General features: G+C 43.2%; 1 protein-coding gene across 2 annotated transcripts in view; it reads right to left on the reverse strand.

Annotated features, from left to right (window-relative positions):
* Nucleotides 1–17,544, reverse strand: part of lingo3a (leucine rich repeat and Ig domain containing 3a) — an 83,450-nt gene extending 65,906 nt beyond the window's left edge. Inside the window, exons 1-2 of one of the 2 annotated variants that reach the window (XM_061825791.1) lie at nt 17,214–17,544; nt 2,399–2,451 (exon numbers count right to left, since the gene is read on the reverse strand). The gene's annotated coding sequence lies outside the window, so the exon portion shown is untranslated. Of the gene's footprint in view, nt 1–2,398; nt 2,452–12,956; nt 13,081–17,213 lie in introns of those variants that run through there. The other variant, XM_061825792.1, reaches the window with a different exon arrangement.
* Nucleotides 17,545–17,932: the final 388 nt, after the last annotated feature.

Here is a 17,932-nt window from a genome sequence, read left to right on the forward strand (position 1 = left end):
GAAATTACGGTAATCATTGATAAGTGACAGAGAGGCAAAAAAAGAAAGCTTTCAAAAACAGTTGCATGCTCGAATTGACGGTCCACACTGCATGCAGTTGACAGGGGATTTGTTGTGTATTTTTACAGTTGTACTAAGCAGTGAATCACACTGACGGCCATTTATTATATTTTTCTAATATTTTGCCCGGCTGAAGTTACAAAAGTTACACAAAATATTGGGAAATGAACCGTCAGGAGTGTTCCATGTCATACAGCTCTTGGCACAAAACAAGTTAAACGAATCACTTTTTCATTGCCATCTAATTTCATGTCTAAAAATAAAGCTAAATATGGCTGAAAGCTGAGGTGCGAGTTGTTTTGATTCCAGCAGATCAAAATGATGTCACTTTCTGCAACTTCTGAGTCGAGACAAAAATCATTTCTGGAAAAGAAAAACGTGGCCGCACGTGCAAGGCATCAGGAGGGGTTTTTGGGAGCGTTGTTGGAGACGTCACTCGTGACCCCCGGCCAACTAAACTGAATTTTATGTTTATTTGTCTTATTTATAGATTATTATTCACGGCTTGGTGTGGATGCTTTTGTAAATATTTACATGTGATTTAAATCCAACTGAAATTTGTGTACATGCAACTACAGAACGCTTCAGAGGGCTTAAAGTACGAGGAGAAAAAGCATCAAATTTCCTGTTTGTATTTTTATTTTGGCGCGATGCGAGCGGATGAGGTCAAGCGTGACGCACGCGCGCACATTAAATTGGCCGTTGGTTCGCGCGCTTGCGTGCGAACACGCAGATGGGGGCTGCGAACGGCTCAGCCAGTCTCCCGCTTGACGTTCGGGCCCGCTCCAGATCCGCAGGAATAAAAGATGGCCCGCAAAGAAAATGGAATCCGCAAAAAAAAAAATGATAGCGCGCTTCCCTTCCGTGTATCATCTCAGCTTTTGTTTATATTGGAGACAACATACGCTTTGATCAACCAAAAAAAGCTCTTTTTTTCCACGCTTCTTTGCTTTCTCAGCATGAACAAAACGCTGCAGGCTAGCATGCGGCGAGCAGATAAAACATTTTGCCCGCGCACTTCATTGTAGGCTTTGATAGCACTTCGGGGTTACTTTTATTCAATGATAAGCGCTCGCGTGTCATCAGACGAGAGCGCCCACGTCGAATGCACATCAAGCCTGCGCGCGGCACCGTGGGTGGATTAGGAAGCACTTTTTGAGTGTTCCCTATATATGTATATCTAAATCCATATGACTGCAGCAAGATTTTAGATATTGATATACAAATATTGGAAATGGGGTCGTACTTCTACGGTCGAGCAAGTTGGCACTGGGTCGGGGTGCACCCTGGAACGGCCGCCAATCAATAGCAGAGCACCCCGAGATACAAGATTATTTCAGTAACATAAAAATGTTAAATAATGTGTTCTGTAATTAAAAAAAATAAAAAAGTAAAGTAGTGTTTTAATTAAGCAATTGCGGTATTTTTATAATAGTGGAATACTTCAATTCGGCTTGTCCCTTTCGGGGTCCCCACAGCGTGTCATCTCAGATGAAACGCACATATATGTTTGGCACAATTTTTACGCCGGATGCCCTTCCTGACGCAACCCTGCTAGGGGAAAGACAACATACTTCAATGCCACAACAAAATAGATCGTAAAGTCATGTCATTATCCAAGATGCTTATCCTCACAAGGGTTGCAGGAAAGCTGGAGACTATCCCAGCTAGCTTCGGGTGAAAGGCAGACTACACCCTGAACTGGTCATCAGTCAGTCGCAGGGCAGATAGACACAGACGCTGAGCGGGAATCGATACCACGCTGCCTGCACCAAAGGCAGGTGTGTGTACCACTACGCCATCAGTGCTTATTTTATATAATTATTTTACTTTTTTTTTTTTTTTTGCCACAATTCAATGGACATTTGGCTACTCCTTGTTGTATGCACCGTGGCCATGCATGGAAGTATAATTCAGAAATACTGGACTGACCTACATGCAGAAAGTCAAAACTGCTCATGTTGTAATAGTCATGTTTCATAAAGGATAAAAAATATTCGTTAAGCCTGTGAGTATTGTTGTATTATATTGTATCTACATGTGGTTCTACTGTTTGTGTTCGCACCCCCACAGGTCAAAGGGCTCTAAAGCTAACCCTTCAACACTGAAACTATCAGTTAGCTTGTCTGTGTTGGGTTTCATGGTGTTAGCATTAGCATTAGCTAAACGGGCTTATCCAAAGCAAAGCTGTGTCTTTTGTTTTATTAAAGATACCAGTACATAATGTATTATTTGCTTTTTGCTTAGTTTGACAGAAAAACTCAACTGGTAGTAGTAACAAGCGGCTCAAGACCTCTTTTTTTGTCCTAAATGATATGCTGGAAAGTTTCTGACTCACCTTGTACTTCCACAGTAGTTTTCGACGACAAGTCCGACATCGCCTCGTTAACGCTGGACACCCAAAAGAGAAAGAATAAAACATGTCACCAAAAGGAGAAAGGGGGGGGGGGGATACATCCAACTAATCCCATGGCGCTGCTGAGACAAGTTCTAGCAGGGGTGGGAAAAGTACGGCCCACGTGCCACGTTCCGAAATCCAGTATCTTTACATCACATCATCAAGTGTCCTATAAATAAGCAAAACATTTGAAATAAAATACATTTTTTTTGGTAAATGTTAGATTATAAAAGGCAAAAAAAAATAATGATTTTAATCAAATAAAGTTTTGCAGATATTTTCCATACACAATTTAATTATTTGTTTCTCCTCATCAATGAATAAATTGGACAAACTAAAATAAATACAAATGTGCCCTTGAGCTCCTAAATTTGTTTTTGTCCGTTTTACAGTCGAGCGATAAGATGATGCCACACAAAAAATGTACAAATAAACTGTAAAAATAAATACAGATTTTTTTTTGTTTTTTTTTTTAATTGGAACGATTCGGGGCGGCACGGTGGAACAGCTGGAAAGCGTTGGCCTCACAGTTCTGAGGACCTGGATTCGATCCCGGCCCTGCCTCCGTGGAGTTTGCATGTTCTCCCCGTGCCTGCGTGGGTTTTTTGTCCGGGCACACCGGTTTCCTCCCACATCCCAAAAACATGCAACACTCATTGGACACTCTAAATTGCCCCTAGGTGTGATTGTGACTGCGACTGTTTGTCTCCATGTGCCCTGCGATAGCCTGGCAACCAGTTCAGGGTGTACCCTGCCTCCTGCCCATTGACAGCTGGGATAGGCTCCAGCACTCTCCGCGACCCTTGTGAGGATAAGCAGCTAAGAAAATGCATGGATGGAACGACTAAGCTCAACTTCTTCCACAACCCTAACAACACGATGCAACGCTGCCTATCATACAGCGCTGCTGCTTTATTTGTATGAAGATTAGGAAAGTATTGAGTTCATCCCTGCATATAACACAAAGTACCAATCCCTAAAAATCTTCTTTTTTTTTTTTCGGGGGGTGGGGGGGTGGGTTGACCATTGCTCCATTTTACTGTAAGCTCGTTAACAGCGCAGGCCAGAAGAGCCGATTAGGATGGGTGGCCGCTCCAGTTAAGCTGAGCGTGGCCTGCGTTGAACAAACATCCCGAGCAAATGTCAGGAAGGGTGAGGGAGGGGGGTGGGCTGGCTCATGGGTGGGCTGGGTGGAAAATGATTGGTGCTTTACGCCTTTAAACGTAGCATATTTTGGCTATTTAGACCTTTGAGTAACTCTCTCACGTGGACTTACTGTAAAATTGTCAATTTCATTTAAAAAAAAAAAAAAAAAACAGATTCAGAAAAGATTCCTGTGTCACTTTTTCTGTTAGACCCAGTTTTGTATCCACTTTTTCCATATTTGGCTATGACCGCCTCCTTCCTGCTGATTGGTTGGAAGGGTGCACACGTTTGTTATGTTGACGGCGTTAGCTCGAGAACAAAATGAGAAGTCGTATATCTTGGCTAGTGCCGTAGATAACCTTTAGAATTTAGAAAGACCTGATTTCAGGCCCCTTGGGAGAAAAACGTCTGGAACTCAGGAATGCATGGACGATTTTAATTCAGAAATCAAAACTAAAACTTCAAAAGTGTAAGCGGTCCGAACCCCTCAACATCTCGCGGGCGTTCCGTTATGTTCCCTTTTCTCTCTTTCTGACTTTTGTGGAGCACGCTAAATGCTAAGCCAACTGGCATGAAGTCATGACTGTGGCTGCTAGCGTCTTTTTATTTTCTCACCTTAAATGTGATAAACGTTTGTTGGAATCTTGCATTATACACGTGCGTATATATTTATATTTTAAACCGAGTATGGCCCTTGACGTACGTAACTCTCTTTATCCACATCAGACTGCACATTTAGCGGGAGCACGCATTATTTGGAGCATGAATACATTTCAGCAAGAGAAAATTCTGTTGTCCTCCCTCCGTCAGCACTTACTTCAACACGCTCCGAGCTACTCTCCTTCCTATTTTTACCTCTTCTTCAGCGTAGGTTTGTTCATTTTGCCCTTGTTGTGCACAACTTCCTGTCTGCTGCAGCAGTCATATTTCATCCTTGAATGTTTTATGATGGTCAGTAGGCTTCGTTCCATAGGTTACGGTGGAAATCCGGCAAAAATGCCAACCATTATTTGCTTTAATAAGGGAGGGAGGGGGAATTATTATTATTTCTGTCAAATCAGTTTTTAATCAAGCCAGCTGTGTTGGCAGAACCAGTTACATGAAAGCAAGGACCAAATAAATTTGACGACCTTTTAACATTAAGATGGAAAATGGCACTTCACATTTTCTTTCAGATGCTTAAATTTGTGCCATAAATCAGACCATATTTGCATTTATACTTTATTATTCTATGCCTTCCTTCCAGGGGTGGTCACCAAAAACATAGTGGGGCGCCAACCACTTACGTTGACTATAAACCAAGCAAACACTCAAGTCTGCGAAACCATTTCAACAAAAATGTCATGATTACATTTTTGCCCAGGCCTCTTTTGTTCTGGCAGAACCAGAGCTGCAGCATTTTAATGCTCTTTTGGGGAAGTCCAGTCAGAAGGCTATTACAATAGTCAATTCTACTTGAGATTAAAGCATGGATGAGCTTCTCCTGGTCTGCTAGGCTTACGCAAGCTTTCACTCTGGATGTGTTCTTCTGCTAAAACAAATTTTTTTTGTTTACTATGAGCGGATATCATGGACCTCTACGAAAGACCTTTTAATAAATGGCGTTTTTTTTTTTTTTCAAAGTAGCCTCTAAATCGCTTAATTTATGTTGTTGAATAAAATAAAAAATCTGCCATAAAATTTTACTCAATTCCCCCCAAAAATGGAGATATCTGCTTTAGCATTTGATCTCTTAATTTTTAGGGGATCGTGGTTTTTTAACACGTCGCTGTAGGGCACGGTCGCTACGGGGAATTATTGCACATATTTCCAGAGGTTAATCTCGATTATGTATCAAATATAAAATGGAAAGAATGCAGACTGCTTAATATTCTGGGTTGCTGCTCATCCTGCAACTAATGTCGCATCTGCTTGGCATTTGAGAAAATTCTGAATCTGGATGAACCTTTATCTCTGTTCAGATCTAACATTCAATTCTTCTCCGTCGATTTAACAGCTAACTCCCGTTAAAAGTCATGACGGAGGTCACTGCTCTTTGTTATCTAATGTAAGGACGCCGGGATAAAGCCTTGCTTCAGTCGGGCAGGCTCAGTCAAAGCCACAAAGCCCCAAAGCCCTGCGTCGCTCACCGCGGGTCACTTTCGAGAAGTCGTCGCCGGCTCCAAATAAACCTCTGCCCACTGAAATCTTCTCTCCCCCCCCCCCCCCCACCCCTCCCCCGTGTCAACTCCGGATAATAAACACAACAAGGCCCGGCAGAAGCTGTTCTTCTGCAGACCCGCACCGACAACGCGGCCACTCAATAAAGCGTCTGGCCTCTGCGGCCTCGCGCACTCAAATCAATCACACCGCCGGTGAAAAAGCGAGAGTACACAGTCCGTGCGTCCGAGGCGAGACAAAATGAAAAGCTATTAAATGTCTCCAGACGCCCGCAGGAAATATGTGACCACGGCGGAAATGTTCTCGCTCGGGCCCGCCGTCTGAGTCGCGAGGAACGCCCTCGGTCTCATTTGATTTCCTGTTTGCCCGCCAACCACAGATGCCATCGACGTCGGATGTCGGAAGGAAATGAGCGGAACAACGGTTTGGGGTTGCCCTCAATCGTTCCTCTATCGTCGAAAAACGCTCATGGGCCGTTCCGCCAAATTGCTGCCATTTGCTTGATGTAACGCTCTCGAAATAGATGTACAGTTCTTATTTTTAAACTAAATCCAGTATTGATCTCTTGATGCAGTATTTTGGCCAATCTCGGGCAACTTTATTTTTACATCATTTTTCATTGTTCAATATTATATCTTTGTCACTGCTTTCAAGATATCATATCATTATCCAAGCCGCTTATTCTCACAAGGGTTGCGGGAAAGCTGGAGCCTACCCCAGCTAGCTTTAGGCGAAAGGCAGACTACACCCTGAACTGGTCGCCAGTCAGTCGCAGGGCTGATATCGACACCATCTCTGAGCGGGAATCGATCCCACGCTGCCTGCAGCAAAGGCAGGCAGGTGTACCACTACACCATCAGTGACTCTTGCTGTCAACATCACTTGAGCAATATTAGCTAATGATTGAGTAATTATCATCACATTTTGCTTTGTAAAATATTGTTTACATTGTATGTTGCGCAAAGTCAATTTTGACACCGTCTGACTTGAAGATTACAAAACATTTTATCACAATACTTGAGGTCAGGGCCAATCCATTTGGGATCTTCTTTTCCTTTCGGCTTGTCCCGTTAGGGGTCGCCACAGCGTGTCATCTTTTGCTATCTTAGCCTATCTCCTGCATCTTCCTCTCTAACACCCACAGTCCTCATGTCCTCCCTTCACAACATCCATCAACCTTTTCTTTGGTCTTTCTCTCGCTCTTTTGCCTGGCAGCTCCATCCTCAGGACCCTTCTACCAACATACTCACTCTCTCGCCTCTGAAAATGTCCAAACCATCGAAGTCTGCTCTCTCTCACCTTGTCTCCAAAACATCCAACTTTGGCTGTCCCTCTCATGAGCTCATTTCAAATCCTACCCAACCTTCTCACTCCGAGCGAGAACCTCAGCATCTTCATTTCTGCCACCTCCAGTTCTGCTTCCTGTTGTTTCTTCAGGCCCACCGTCTCTAACCCATACATCATGGCTGGCCTCACCGCTGTTTCATAAACTTTTCCCTTCATCCGAGCAGAGACTCCTCTGTCACACAACACACCAGAGACCTCCAAACTGCTTGGACCCGTTTCGTCACTTCTTGATCCTAAGTATTTGAAGTCGTGCCCTAAAACCCCCAAAATCCCAAAAACATGCAACAATATTTGGAGACTCTAAATTGCCCCGAGGTGTGATTGTGAGTGCGACTGTTTGTCTATGCGCCCTGCGATTGGCTGGCAACCAGTTCAGGGTGAACCCCGCCTCCTGACCGAAGATAGCTTGGATAGGCTCTCGCACTCCTGCGACCCTTGTAAGGATAAGCGGCTCAGAAAATGGATGGATGGATACAAAATATTTCTAAATAAATGAGTGAACATATGTACTTTTGGACTTCCCGGGGCCTGCAGGAGATTTTAAAGAGAGCGAACCACATGTCGTACCGAACACTGCAGTGTTTTAAGTATTGTGACACGACTGACTACAACTACAAACCCAATTCCAATAAATATGGGACATTGTGCAAACGTGAATCAAAACAGGATCCAATGATTTGCAAATCTTTTTCAACTTATACGCAATTGAATACACAAAGGCAAGATATTGGATGTTCAGCCTGTTGAAAATAGTTAGGCCATTTGAACTTGATGCCTGCAACATGTACCATAAAAGGCAAAAAGCTGGGAGAGGGCCATGTTTACATAGTGTTACATCAGTTTGTCTATCAGTTTTTTTTCCCCCCTCTCCAGTTACAGTCAGTCTGATGTCTTTCCATCTCAATCCAACCGTTGAGAAAGAGGCTGGTCCTACAGAGTCCTAGTTCTCGTCGAGGTTTTGTTGTCTTGTCTGGAGATTGTAGTCACATCTCTGTCAGACCAATTACACAGTACTCGTGTCACGAACCCCCGGAGCGAGGCTGGACCTAAATGGAGGAATCCGAGACGAGGGCATGATGTTAAGTGTAGTTTTATTCAAAGCTGAGGTCATACATGGTGTAAGCAGTCCGAGAAGGCAGAGGTACAGAAACGCTAGGCTAGGCAGGATCCAAAAGACATGCAGCGAGGTCTGATGACTAGGAGACAAACTATGAACTCGGACTTGACTATGAAACATAAACGAAGACAGGACTAAACTGTGGTGGCACAGAAACGCTGTGGCGAGGATAGCTCAACACTAAACTATTTTCAGTGGTGGAGATTCCTAGTGTCAGTGAATGCAGCTCACTAACTCGGGGCACAACGAACTGGCAAATGCCGGTGACAAAAACTCAAATTTAAATGCCTGTCTAATTACAGTCCCAATGTGAAACGGTTGTCCGCGGTGACAGGTGTCACCGCCCAGAGCAGTGGCGTGGCCACGCCCCTCTTGGCAGTGGCCAAGTCTTGCTCGTGACACTTGTGTGCTCACTTTAGTAACTCACGACTCTGTTGACCAATACCAGCCACTCACGCTGGAGAAGCATCTGCGCCATTTGCACAATTGACGTTCCAGATTATCGCACTGCGAGTACCTTTGAGCTGCATGGATTTCTTGACGTCTCTGCACCATTTCCACAATGGTCACTGCACCAGATTATTGTTCTATTAGTCATTTCAAACGACTCTAAATTGATCAGTTTTTTTCCACAATTGTCCGGGAAAAAAGTATCAGTACGACTACATTACTGACAATCATTGATTGCTAATTCTCTGTCAATTGACTGGCCAGAAGCAAATTCCTTGCGGTTTTGACAGACAGTACTTGGCAAATAAAGAGGATTCATATTCTTGCAAGATAGTATTTCCCTGCCTCCATCGCTAAGTGCTTGCTCAAATGCAGTTCAGTTGGTTTTCTTTAATGTATGAGGAATGGAGTTCTTGGCACGCTCAATATGCAAAATGACGCGAGGTAACGTCTGTTGTAAATTGGAGCGATATAAATAAAATGGTCTTGTCTTGACTTGTATGGTGGTGACAGTTTAATCTTTAGCTGTGAGCTGGCGCTTTATAAATAAGGATCAATTGGCTCGCTTTGAATGGGGTGCAACTTAGATTATAGCTGAACAAGCACAGCAGTCTGAAAGGATATTACAGTATTGCCAACGGCCACATGAAATATGAAAGTCTGGGATTTGACTGCACATGCCAGTGGTTGTACAGCATGTCTCTCACTGCATTTGGTGGTCCAAAAATCCAAATTTTGACCTTCTTTTGAGTGAGTTTTGGCAGTAGAAGTTCAACTACAGAGCAGATCAATCCCCTCCAAGGACTGAGTTGACTCGTGATAGACCAATATTTTTTTTCCAGGGCCAATACTGATTATTGGGAGTCAAAACGGCCGATGACCAATTATTGTAGCAGATAATATTTCATGGTAAAAGAGAGATTATTGGCATCAAAATTTCAATATTTGACTGAAGTGCTTTTAAGCATATTTCCACCATGTCTTTTGGTTTTTGATTTGTTTTTTAATCTCATTATTTTCATTTCAAAATTAAAAAAATGTAATTTTTCATAATTTTTTTGAATCTCATTTTTTATCATCTGCTCTTTGATTTAATTTTTTTTTTTTAAATGTAGGGCATTCCGAGGCTCAAGACCATGTCATACAAAGTTAAATTAAAACTTAAACAGAAATAGCTCATTAAAGTTTCCATAGTAAATTAATTGTTCCAAAATATCCGTGTAGTTAAAAAATGTTAATGTTTACATAATAATAATAATAATATCAGTTCAAAAACAGCATGTCTTTTAAAGCTAACCGGAAATTTAGTTACCGTAATTTCCGCCCTATAAGCCGCAACTTTTTCCACAGGCTTTCAACCCTGCGGTTTATGCGGTGATGCGGCTAATTTGTGCACTTATTCTAATGACCGCAAGGGGGGGCAATCAAGCGGAAAAGCTAAGCGTGACACCGGCGGAATATATGTGCCGAGGAAGTGACTTTTACCGGTCCGGCCCTGTTAGCGCTGCGCTAGCGAGTTACCGCCGTGTCAGTGACTTTTACTGGTATTTTTTTTTTTAACCGGCCATGTTAGCGTGGCACTAGCGTTAGCATTAGCTTTAGCGTTAAACTCTCTGTTTACTGTCTTTCTTTGTAAATATCTCATCTTTCAACGTGGGTTTCAATGTGGGCACTTATGGCTTTTACACAGCTGCGGTGTATGTATGTACCAAATAGTATTTCCTTTACAAATGTACTGGATGAGGCTTATGACCAGGTGCGCTCTGTAGGCCGGGAATTACGGTAAATTGCTTATTGTGGCTGTTTCGTCACACTTGTGCTTGCTTGTCTATGTGCGCTGTGAACGGCTTGCGACCAGTCCGGGGTGTACCCCGCCGCTGCCCCAGGTCAGCTGTGATGGCGCCCAGATCACCGACTCTAATGAGGACAACCGCAACAACAAATAAATGAAACTGTTGAAAGTAAAATAACGTGGAAGTCAGCCGGGATCATTCTAATCGAGTGTAAGCTCTAATACAAGCAAACAATGCTTCAAGCCTCCCACGCTTTTATCCCTCATTTAAACACTTTCCGAACATTGGGAATGCAACTTTAAGATTAAACGCGCTAACATCGCCTCTGCTGCTGACACTCGCGCTGTAACTGGCACGTCGTCAGAAAGCAGAGTCGCTTCCTGCAGAGCAAAACATAACGAAGAAAACAAAACACTGAACGACATCCCAAAAGAACCCAAAAACATCCGGCGGATGCAGCGGCGGTCCTGCGAGCGTCCTCCCATCCTTTCATGTCTCTGGCCTACATTGCGCGACGTCGGCAGCGGTGTCAACACCGACCGAGTCCTTTGGAGCAATAAACAGCCACAACGTGCGGGTTCATTAGACAGCTGCTAATTAGAGCGGGAAGACGGCTGCGGGAACTTGGGGAGAATTTTAGGAAGGCGGCTAATCAGCTCAAATTAGCTTAAAAACACTCTGGTGTGATGAAGGGTGTAAAAATACACAACGTCTCTGAAAAGGAGGGTTCGGGGGTAAACAAGTCTGCGGATTAACAATTACTTTCATGGAATCGGCGTTAAAAACGTTTCCACAACAACTAAAATCTTTTACATTTATTCACATGCTTGATGAACTGCCATTTTGCATAGAAGTCGTTAATGTATGCGTAAGATTGTAAACGGAGGGAAGTAACGAGATTTAAGATGATCTAAACTGGAGCATTTATATTTCTCTTGCATTAATTTTTTTTTTTTCAACACATGGTAAGACTTCACGCCGTTTACATGCTTTGCTTGGTGCTGCTGTTTTGGTTAGCGGCAGAGTTTAAATGGGGTCTGAACATGAAGTCTATGTGCAAGACAATCCTACTAACTTATTTTTTTACCTCCTTGATGGGAAAAGGGGGGGGGTCTATTACAGGGACATGTTTATTTGCCTAAAGTGTGTGACTCACTCGGCGACTAATTGAGACTCATTTCGGCAAAACAACTCAAATTTGGAGCCGTAATTCTGGACTTTTCCCTCGTATGAATCCAGGATGCCGCAATAAACCTCAGACTTCACAGCAGCAATGCACCACTTAGTAAATATTTATGTGTGTACCCCCCCCCCCCTCCTCCCTAGGGAAAGGCAGTCACATTTCAAACTGGAATGACGCCGCGTGGATTGCACTTTTACCGAGTAATTGTTGCTTCATCAAACCAATCTCGGGCCGATCTGAGACTACTTGGGGAAAAGTTCCTTCCCGCTTTTACTGCCGTCTAATTGGCTGTGCCACTATAAGGCAGACATTTAATGTTAAAGTCACAAAATGTACCCCGGCAGCCTTCCCTTACACAATCATTTTAGGTCGTTTGGAGGATTTCTTCCTCTGATGCTGTGCTGCAAAGTAAGCAACACACAGAAAAAAAAAAGTGCAGCTTAAAACTATTCACAATAAGCACGGATGTCATATTTTCCACGGGTGATCAGGACACTTTCTGGTTTGCAGAAAGGTGACTCCGGCACATGTATTGTATTGTACTTGTATAAAGGATTGTGTTGTTAAATGTAACTTTTTTTTAACTATTCTGGGGAAGGGGTCACACTTCAATTGTGGCTGAATTGTCAAAAAAGAAAGAACATGTATGGAAGTAAATATGTGCCACCGGGATTTGAATTTGAAATGCCACAGAAAATGGAATTTGAATTTGGAATGTAACGTGACCACATTTTCAAAATGTGTACTTCAGTGTGACTTTTCAAGGTTAACAATTCAACAGGCTACAATTCGCCGTCTGAAATTCCCCTCGCTGCAATTCTGTCTGAAATTTAACCAGTTCCAATTCGCCGTCTAAAATTCACCGTCTGTGCCGCCAGGCGGGGTTACTTCAGGTCAGAAGCAAACAGCCAGCCAATCCAGTTAGGCTTTCTCAGTATGTGACGTCAGGTGACTAAGAAAGCGGAAAACTGTGATTGGCTGGGTATTCAGTTCTGACCTGAAGTAACCCTGCCTGGGGGTACAGACGGTGAATTTAGACAGCGGATTGTAGCCGGTTGAATTGTTAACATTGAAAAGTTACACTGAAATACAACGGTTGAAAATATGATCTCTTTACATTTCAAATTCAAATCCTGTTTTCTGTGGCATTTCAAATTAAAACCCCGGTGGCACGTATTTACTTCCATAAACACGCACTATAAAAAGAAGGCATCCTGGAGCGAGGTGTTTGTTTTTATCTGTTCCAACGTTTCAGCGAGGGCCTGGCGCTTAGAGAACGGCACAAAAACATTTCGTCCGTACCGTTTCCGTGGTGTCTCCTCCCTCACGACTCGAGCAGCAAAAAACGCAAATCAATTCCTCTCCGCCTTTCTACTTGGATGGCCACCAAAAAAATCTTGGTTTTGTTCAAATGTGCTGCCTGGCCTTGGGCAGGTCTCGCAAACTGAAGGCAATCAAAAACGACGCCGCATTTGCGCCTTCCTGCATGATAAGGAGGCGGCCACGTGACGATGCAAGCTGAAAGCTACAAATCTGTGCCAACTCGATGAAAGACGTAAAAAGAAGCTGCAAACACACACACGCAAAGTTCCGTGTAACGCTTGCCGTTGTTCAAACCCTCGAAGTGGCCGAGGCCACCGAGTCTATGAGCAGACCTCGCAGGAAGAGGTCAGACAAAAGTGTTGACTCAGCAGGAGGAGTCAATATTTGGCTGGAAAAAGTGCTGATCAAGGGCATTGAGGTGGGGGGTTGAGGTGAACCTGCACTTTCACAACTTGTGTGTTCTCCAATTACTTTTGTGCTTTGATGCATTTTCATATTTCTTTCCTTCAACTAACTCACCCTCACGCTTTTTAACCCTAACCAAACTTTTCCTGAGAACTGAAGGACAAGCATTGAATTCCATGGTTGTATCAGAGTTTGACGGAAATCACAGGTAGTCATTTTTATTCCACTTAAACTTATTCCTTTAATTGGAAAGGGAAGCAAATGACAGCAATTTGCTCCAGGAAGGATTACCTAGAGAATCACGACAATAAAAAGAACTGGAATTATCAGTGTTATTTTTATGTGACTCTCTTTTAACAACTTGATGTATTCTTTTGTTCGTCCTTTTATTGCCTTGAGTTTGCATTTAATGCCCCGCTTGGATCATTTGTGCTGCCCCAAATTGCTTCAACGAGCCACTCCCTCTGGGTTCCATACATTACAAGAAGAAACACAGCAACTTGTAGAAATCCATCATTAGCGTCTTTTCCCATTAATATTGCTAAATGTTATTGGAAGAGTCATTCATTTGAGTGAAAGTCAACGTTAGTATACATCAAAACAACTTTTTCTAGTATTTGGGATGGAATATTGTCTTTGTGAGACCTCAGTAAACACGTGAAATATGATTTAAAACCATGCATGCATTTCTGAGTTCCTGGCATTTTTCGACTGAGAGGCCTGAAATCAGTTCGTTCCAATTTCTCAACTTTATCTACATCACGAGTGATGATCTCCTTCCGCCTTCCTTTTACACTCACGATCCAGCGCTGTCAACATAAGCACTCGTGCAGTCACGAATGAGTCTTCTACACAGAGGCAATCAATCAGCGGAAAGGGGACAGTCTGAGCCAAATATGGACAAAGCAGAAACAAAGCTGGGTCAAACACAAGTAGCTGTCAGTGGAGCCTTTTCTGGACAATTGTATGACAAAACCAAGGTCTTTTTTTTAACAATGAAAGACATTTTATACTCAGTCTCTAATATACTCGTGTACGTGACGTCACCGTTTTCACGGCGCCATATTGCCAGTCAAACAGAGCTGCTCAACATTGTGGGAGACATTGAACCCAAGGAGAATATTTATAATGCCCGAGACCTGTTGTGCTGGTGGTTGTCACAACAGACGAGACACATATTCAAAGAGATCATTCTATGGAATACCAGCAGATAAGACCAGAAAAGATCGATGGATTTCGGCAATTAAACGTGATGGATGATGCCTAACCAAATACACACGACAGTGTAGCGATCACTTCATTTCAGGTCGTAATTATTATTCTCAATCTCAAATTACCAAGAAGTATTTAGAATGCCAAATTGGCCCATTTGACAACAATGCGCATTTTAAAAAAAAGAAAATAAACCGTCTGTCCCAGCGAGGTTTAACAGATGTTAACGTGTGGCAGCGATACGCTTCCGTGTACGGAGGAGTCGACGCGCTCTTTTTTTTTTCCCAATCATCGTTAATGAATGTGAGTTTGTGTAAAACCAGGTGTCATTTATTTAAATACGGGTATTTGTATTGAAAAAATCTGAGTGGGTCCATCACGATGTGGGACTTATTCTTGATTGAGAACAGATCCAGCAACCAACAAAGTATTTGTACGCGTCCAGACTTTTCTACGCTTTAAAATTATTCCGTGTAAGTCTCGACGGCTGACTCACAAGATATGTGTAGATGCAGTTGTCTCAGGCAGGCGGGAGCGGGTTAACAGTCCACTTTCTTATCAGCGAAAACATTGACTTCGGCATTAAATATGGGTCCTCTGTGCCGAGTTTATCTAATTTTACAACATACCTTCGTTTATTATCACCTCCTAAATGTATGCACCATTATATCATATCATCAATGTATCAGACAAAACTCTGGCCGTCGTGCTATAAGATGTATTTTCGTGCCGTCGCCAACCAACTTAGCATTGAACAATGCTTTGTTAGAACGTCAATATGACGAGGTAAGTCACGTGATTTTATGATGTAGGTGCACGAGCTCTATTCGAGAGTCACACTATGGAGCACTAAATAACCAAAATACAGCATTTGTAAAGCGACAAAATTACGTCACAATTTGCTAGCAAGATGATGAAAAACTTGTTCCAAACTCCATTCCACTCAAACTCCAGAACACCGTATGGAGGAAGAAACGATTGCAATTTGGTGCAGATCTGGACACTGATTATTTAGTCACCCGGAAGGAGGAGGACAAGAATAACCTTGGACAAATGAAGCCACATGTTGCGTCACCTCATCTCAAGACAAAGACATTTTATCACTTGTAGCAGCCTGATCTGCTAAACCGCAGTCGGCGTGCTCTTAAATCACAAAAACTCCTCTCATAAAAGTTGCCTCTCACCTATAAATAAACATTTAAAATCTTATGCCGTCCTTTGTCAAGAGCCGCGGCCCAGTCCCAGGTTGTCGTTAACGGTCGGCCTCAGAATAGAATCATAAATGTGTAAATGGGTTTGCGCGTGGGGGGGGCATAAAATCGAACGATTTGAGGCAGCTGCTCACTTTCTGTGAATCCAAAGTGCGGGCGCTGTCGACCTCAGCAGAGGACGGACAAGGGGCGACGCGGCGGAGATAGCGGGCGGCGAAGCCTTTAAATCCCGCCGGACCGGCGAGAAACATTAAATAAATTTGGGATAAGAAGCTGAAGGCTTGCAGAGCCGCAGTATGAAAAGGACACCAATAATCCTTCATGGAAGCTTCTCACCTGACTCAATTGTAATGTTGTTGATCAATAAATAAGATATACCAGGGGTGCTCAGACTTTTTTACTCCAAGATTTACTTTTCAAGCTAGCGAGCTACTGACGACAATATATATTTCAAATACACAATTAGGCTTTTGTGCACTGTATTGTCTGTGTCTTCATCCTGAATCAGCCTGTTCCAGGGTGGAATTTTAAAATGACACACCATCTCATCCTGCACTTTCCACTTTGGCTTGAGACCAGACCTTTCCCACTAGGGAAAGAGAAAATCTTATCCAATTTAACCACTTTTTCTTTGATTATTCATATACTCCGACAATCATTGGCTCTTAAAACAACGGTATTTCTTCTTTAACTTTCTCCATTAATATTGAAAGTGAGCATACGCAGCATGTCTAGCCCGTCTTTGCTCTACGTTGCCCAGACTGTGTTGCGAACTAAAGCAGCGGTGGTGGACGCTGTCATTATAAAACACATTGATGGGCTGGCTAAGTACTGCAACATTTGTAATTATGAGTGTACGTCTTTAAGAGCGGGGATGGGGGGTTGTAATGTAAACTAGGAAAAAGAAAGTGTGCCAGAGCAGCGGTTATTGTTAGAGAAAGTTCTGTGTGCTGCCTAAAAGAAACCAGTGGCGGCTTGTTTTCATTTTTTACGGTTCGTATGTGAATTGTGCCATTGGATGTAGCAACCAGTCATCCCTCACTCATTGAATCACATTGCAAAATGTCACAAACTGAATAGCTGTATGTTATACTTTCAATTTGCATTGGATTTTTTTTTTTTTTTTGCACGCAACGCAGAATATCTTCGAAGAGCAGCGGTGCAGAATTGCCCACGCGCACAGTTTAGAGGGAACATTGGCGGATTTTGGTTTTGGGTTTTTTTTTGGCACGCCTTCCCACAATCGACCAAGACTGCCTCGCGATTGACTGGTCAACGCATTGAGCACCCCTGAGATATACAGTAGTCCACCATTTTCCAACAAATCAGTTCCCAGGTACCTTAATCAAAGGTCTGTGACATGCTTCTGTCAAATAATCACAAAGATGAAGAATGACTACTTAATCACCTTGACCAAGCTCAGTACAGCTAGTGGGAAGGAGGCGTTGTCCCATCTCATGCAGCAGCGCCACTGCTCATCTCGTCCCTTTCTAGACGGGGGTCCACCCTGGGAGGGGCGTGCACTCCAGAAACAAAGGAGACAAGATCGGGGAAAGTTCTGTTAAAACTACAGATCCACAATCGCATTTGGGAAGATTGCACAGTACGATGGTCATCTTAATTTATCCAACGTTATTCTTGTGCTCCTTGTTAGTGGCACTCCGGAGTCGCATTTGGAGAACTTTGTCATGTTTGAGACTGCAGCAGAATCACACGTGACCAGAAAGAGACAATAATCGGTGCCATCTTCAGAAAAACAGATAATTAGAGCTTTTGAGGAGATTTTTTTTAAATGTTTGACTATAATGTAACTGTGTGGATGTGAGAGAGCAAGAAAGTCTGATGATGCCGTGGCTTGCCCCCCCAACCCCACCCCTGCTCCAGATATTGATAAATGCTCCGGAGTTGCAGGGCCAGCTGCTAACCAGGCTGCGGGGGGAAGGGGTGTAAAGCGACACATGCTGAACGAGCGCGTTTTAAGGGGTCTGCATACGTGCGTGCACTCAGCAGGTTAAGAATTCTTCTGCTGGCTGATGATACAGTGTCACATTGTCATGCGGCAGATAATATAGCCTGCGGGTACAGTCGGCACCTGCTGCCATTCATTTGGGTTGTCAGCAAGTTCTA

Source organism: Syngnathoides biaculeatus, chromosome 7 (genome assembly GCF_019802595.1).
Source record: "Syngnathoides biaculeatus isolate LvHL_M chromosome 7, ASM1980259v1, whole genome shotgun sequence".
NCBI lineage: Eukaryota > Metazoa > Chordata > Actinopteri > Syngnathiformes > Syngnathidae > Syngnathoides > Syngnathoides biaculeatus.